This window comes from Elaeis guineensis, chromosome 9 (genome assembly GCF_000442705.2).
Source record: "Elaeis guineensis isolate ETL-2024a chromosome 9, EG11, whole genome shotgun sequence".
NCBI lineage: Eukaryota > Viridiplantae > Streptophyta > Magnoliopsida > Arecales > Arecaceae > Elaeis > Elaeis guineensis.
The window spans coordinates 24909225-24915224 of NC_026001.2; the positions used below are offsets into that span (position 1 = coordinate 24909225).

The 6000-nt window shown below is 38.5% G+C and overlaps 1 protein-coding gene across 1 annotated transcript in view; it reads left to right on the forward strand.

Moving 5' to 3' along the window:
- Positions 1 to 1595: 1595 nt before the first annotated feature.
- The window catches only part of LOC114913682 (uncharacterized), a 34428-nt gene continuing 30023 nt past the window's right edge, over positions 1596 to 6000 (forward strand). The window contains exons 1-2 of the mRNA XM_073243584.1: positions 1596 to 1660; positions 2873 to 3044. The gene's annotated coding sequence lies outside the window, so the exon portion shown is untranslated. The remainder of the gene's footprint in view (positions 1661 to 2872; positions 3045 to 6000) is intronic.

Sequence of the window (6000 nt, forward strand, 5' to 3'; positions counted from 1 at the left end):
ATATATGGGAAATATTATATTTGGGATGCGAGCAAGCATACCACAAGACTATTATCACCAGCATAGAAGAGTAATGTTAGGTGTATCAATTGCGTGAAAAAAAAGAATGTTGAATGCATCAAGGCGTAGCTCTAGATTTTCTGCACTGGAAACTACTCAAGGATTGCAATACACGGTCAAATCCTTCTATTAATGCTGGAGCTCTGAAGCATTCTTTTTATTCCTCATTTGGGAAAATGACAGCATTAGGGAAGATCGCTTCTGCATGTGGCTGACTATAGGAGACCTTTACAGCTGGTCAAGCTTAGCCAAAAGGGTTGGAAGGCTATTGTTTTTGTAATAGAAGTATTGAAATTATCAAATAGCCCCATGCGATGTATGGGATGCGAATCTATGAAACCCCTCTAATCTCTCTCAAGTACTTTTCTTTCTCATGAATCTCTCCAAAAGATAATGAAATGAAAAAAAAAAAAAAGCAGAAAAAAAATGATCATCTATGTGGGGAAAGGTCTTATCCTTAATTATTTTCCATCTTTCTTCTTTTTTTTGATTTTTCTTATATACATTTCAAAAATAATTAAAATAATTAAAAATATGTATTTTGTTCATAATATGAATTATGATGTAACATTATCTCTCAAAGAGTTCCATAACATCATATTTCTTGATACAAGAGGACCGTCCAGTTGATGTCTTACTCTGCTGCAAATAGTGGTCTTCTCAATTATAGTCACAATAGGGCCTCACGCTGCATCAAATATCAATCTGAATCTTTTGACCAACTGTGCAAGCACAGAATCTTGTAGGAGAACATAATTTACATTGGGATTCAATCAGAGTAACACGCAAGCATGCATGAGAAAATTCGGCACATAAATTACATTACCAAAACATATATGGAAACTATATAATATGAACTTACCGATTACATCATCGGATTGATTTGTTTTTTTGGTGTATGGCTTAATACTGATTCACACGCACATCCTGACATATTTTGCGTCTATGTCATTTGTTCTCCAGCTATTTTTTTGAACCAAATAAATAGAAGGCATGGAAGAAAACAGCTCCACTTGGAATTTGGGTTCTGGAGCAACCAGATCGTTAAGTGGGCGCACGTGCGTAGCGTGAGGCAGTAGACTCGCTGTATGGGCTCGACACCACGTGACCTTCCGGCTCCAGCTCCGCATTGAGATCGGGGCATCGCGATGTCACCTTCTCCGTCACCCTCTCCACCGCCGCCTCCTTCTTTGCCTTCGAGCGAACCTTCTAATTGTCATTATTGCTGGCACCGGCCCCAGAAAACCTTCCGTACAAAAATCGAAAATTTTCATTATCTAAATAACATCATTTTTTTTATAAAATTAATGCATCTTCTAACTTATTTAAAAGATTGATACAAAATTATAAAATATCATTTCAAATGATATTTTTTTAAAAAAAATATCATTTCAAAAAATATTTTTTTGCTCCACATCATCTTCCCCCTCAGTCCCCGTGGAATTAAAGGACTATAAAAAAAAAATGATTACAAATGATATTTTTAAAAATGTTATTTCAAATGACGTTTATCCCTTTATATATAAAAAAAAAAATCTGGCAAGCCTCGTAAGCTCACCGTGTCGGTGATCTCCGACGAGCTCTTCTTCTCTCCGTGCCGGTAAGCCCTTCTTTTCCCTCTTCTCTCTTCCCTCTCTTCTCTCCCTCTGCTGGCAGCGGCCGCCCCCTACCCCCACGGCCCCCGACCGATGGCAACCCCACCCCCCCTTTGGCCTGGCGGCGGCCCCCCCCCCCACCCACCCCCCCTTTGGCCCGGTGGCGGCCGCCCCCTGACCCCCCGGCCCCTGGTCGGCAGCATCCCCGCACCCCCATTTGGCATGGTGGCGGCCCCCGCCGGCGGCAGCCGCCCAACCCCAGACCCGCCCCCAGCTTTGCCCCCCCTTGGCCCGGCGGCGGCCCCCCCAATAGTGGCCCTCCCCACCCGGCGATGCCCCTCGCCACCCCCCGACGGCGGTGCCCCCCTTTTGGCCTTCTATCGGCGGTGACCGCCCCTCTCGTCCTCGGCCGGCCGCAGCCCCCCCTCGGGCGGCAGCGGCCCCCCTTCCCCCAACCACCCCTCCTTTGGCCATCTGCTGGCCTGAATTGGTGCAAACCACTTGGTTGCACCAGTTCCGCTTTGATCTGCCCAGTTCGGAGTGATTCTTTGCATTTTTCGAAAATACCGACTGAACTATGCCAATTCTGCGCAGGTTCGGTATAGGGTGAACTGGGCAGTTCGGCATATCATGGATCAGATTGATGATGATTTTCTTAGATTATGAGATTGAAAAGAAGACTTATTTACACCTTACATGCCATTGTGTTATAAAAGCCAATTAGTTTTGAGCTAATTCAACAGATACTGATGTCATGTTCTTCATATCTTGGCCAAAAGAAACAGATTTGGATGAATCGAATTGGATACGATTCTTTCTAATCCACTCATTATTTTTATAGATTGGTTATATGTCCAGCTAGGAGCAGAATCAAGATCTTAAGTCATTTGATATATTTTATTTGAGTTATTTTTGTTTGGCTAAGTTGCATTTTGTGTTTGCATTGCTCATTTTGTGTTTACCTTGCTTACTCTGGATGCTTTGGATAAATATATACTCTTTCTAGCAAAAAGATTACATGCCTTTTGTCACTACTTTTAGGAGCAGCTAGCATTACAGTAACATGGCCTGTACATATGATGCCAGTTTTATATTTGATTTATTGATACTTAAAGATTAAGGTTTGCCGTTATTTTCTTGTTGCATAGGTAGTATTTAGTAGTACGACCTTTTCTTACATGGAAACAGTCACATTGCACCTGCTTGCTTCACTCTAGTGCAGAAGTACTTGATAAACACTTATCTGCCATCCAAAGGGATCACGAGCAAAGATCCCAAATCGAAGAACGGAGGATAAGAGATGATGCAGCACTTGAAGAAGCTAAAAGAAGGGAGAAAGCTCTTCATGAGGAAAAAGTGCGCCAAGAAAGAGCTAAAGCAGAAGCAGAGGTTGGCTACATAAATATATATTCATATACATGCATACATATTACATAAGCATATGTAAGCACATAAATATAAGCATCACATATGCACTACAAAAATATGCATACTAGAGATAATTTATTCTGATAAAAGTGACTTTTCTAATTTAGAGTATCTAGACTTAATGCTATTTCATTCATTGGTAATTTTCTCCCTCTCTCTCTCTCTCTCTCTCTCTCTCTCTCTCATCTTAATGGTACAGTCTCAACCAGACATGCTGGTACCACTGGTTCATGAATTCTTGCAAAAACTGTACATAGGTACTATAGTTCTATAATTTGATACTTTGTAGTATGACTTGAATTTATGTGGATGGACAAAGTGCTTGCATCGAGCCTAATAGGTTTGAGCACTATACTAAACTCTTATAAATCCCTTTACATTTACATCTCATTTCTCATTTTAAATTCCACCATCTTTTCAGTAGGCTTTTATCCATTTTCTTTTCTTTTCTTGCACTTCATATTGGCCTTCTAAGACTTGTAGCCTATAATGTGCTGTTAAACTTCCCCTAGTATCATTTGCAATCCTTGTATGTTCTTTTCTTAAGAGGAAAGATAACTTATCCGAGTCATATTTGATCCACTTCTAAAAATAATAAAATGTTCATCTCTCTTTTTGGAACAAAGCTCACCATCTCGGTATTAGACCTTGTACTAATACCATCCTAGTATGGTGTCGGTATATGCTTGGTATGGGGGTCGGTTTGGCATAGTGATACTTTGTATGCCCCTGTACCGCTTGCTGGTTCAGTACCAATATGGTACTGACTGATATGGCATACCATGTCGTGAAATATATGTTTGTAATTAGTTGATCATAAACCGTTGTATACTCAGATCAGAATCTTCCTTTTAATTCCTTGCACTAATGTACAACTATTTGAAAAATTAACTTGAAGCAGTGTTGACAAAATCTAATTATTAATGATTTTTTAAGTTAAACTTGAATAATTATTGTGTTATTTTTGATCTGATTATTCTATTTGCAACACTTATGCTTACAAGAAGATTTGAGTCAAAAACTTCAATTTGATCTGGAGGATTCAAATGCCATGATGTTGGGATTGTATATATTGCCTTATACCAGTTTGTGCTGATGTTTCACTAACATCTACCAGTACAAGGGAAAGACCATGCTAGGTGGATGTATGTTGGTACAAGACTATATGGCATTTCATTCCCTTATAGAAATCCTAATCAAATACTGAGCTATCCAATTAGAATTCAGAATTCCTGACTTGCATTCTTTATAAGCAATGATATTAAACATGAATTAGGAAAGTGCATAGCCATATTTTGAACAAAGGCCTGCAGGCCTTTTGTGATCGAAACTTCTATTATGGAATATTAGTATGAGAAGAATCCTTAGACTTCTCCAATTTTCACTACTTAGGGTTCGTTACCTATTGTTATGGTCTTCCTTTCAAATTTCAATAAATTTGGATTGTAGTGTGTCCTTTCTTTTCTTTTTTTTGTTGGTGAGAAATGGTGTGGCTTTTGTAATTAGAATTTGATTTTTTTTATGCAAATAGTGCGTTGTGTCATTTCATTTGAAACTTACCTCAAACTTTGTTTTTATTCTTTAGAAAAAAACTATTTGAATCCTTCCTTCAAAAGAGAGAAAAATGCAATCCTATTACTAGTGGTGGAGGAAATAGTTAGTAAAACAAGAGGGAGCAGCCCTTAATTTTTTGGCTAGTAGCAAAAATTCTAGATACAACCTTTCCACCTATCTAGTTGATATGTATATGAATACTATGAATGTCTGTTTCAATTGATAGGAATTTCTCAAATTAGGTTTTGTAGACTCTACTTGTAATAAGAAGCAAAACTTGCTGGTTAAATTCACACTATTTGAGGTGTGAGATCCCCATTTCATTGCAGTTCTTTGGATGAGATTGTGAATCATATTTGATATACGAAGCAAAAACTGATTTGAAAATAGTTCAAAGGTTAGATCATATTAAGATCTTAGTAGCAGCAATCTTCTATCTAGGGTAATGAACTTGGTTCAGAATTTTCCCAGAATATTCAGCCTGCAAACATCTCCTAAGCACTTCCTTAGTAAAAGTGTTGTTAAGGTGTCCATTTACCTGCATCCGGACTTTCATCGGCTCCTATATCAGCACCCGATTCTAGACGGTGCAGAATATTCTCAAAATTTATAAGAAATCCTAAGTTGGCCTTTGAAGTAATAATGACTCAATCCAATCCACATTGAAGAAATTTGCTGTGGATTGAGGGTGGTCATAGTGGACATAAACAATCAATGTTGAAGACCTTTTGTAGGTGAATTCAAATATGAGGGATCTGATGTGATCATGAGATCAAATAGTAACTGACACATCCTTGGGCACCATCCTATTGCAATGAATATTTGTAAACGGTAACATCATCTTCATCCAGTGTGAATTCTTGGTATTTAGCTTTTAAAATTGGGTTCTAGGGGCAGTCTGTGATTTTAAAAGGAAATCCTTGCTGGTTGTGTCATTTTAGCTTGCATAGTGATGCTATATTATTTGTGGTCTAATTTGGAGTCACAATGAGTTAAATAGGTAATGGCTTATAGGCTTCTAATGAGATTTGTTTCCATATCTAATGGGATTTGTTTCTGTTTCTATGAATCCTGATAGGACTTGAGGCTTGCTTGAAGACAAGGCAATGTGAGGTTAACATTATGGATTTACAAACCACTTGAATGGCACTGTGTGACCAATTCCATACCATTCTGACACGAGATCGGAACTAGTATGGGTGTGAGGATGCTGAAACCCTGTTATGGGACATAACAGCTTTACGAGTTTGTATTGGTGCATACTGGTGCATACCAATTACCATGCTAACCATACCTATGCACACTAATTTTTCATTTTTTAATATTTTCAATTTTGGGACATGCTATTAGTACTGTATTGTAC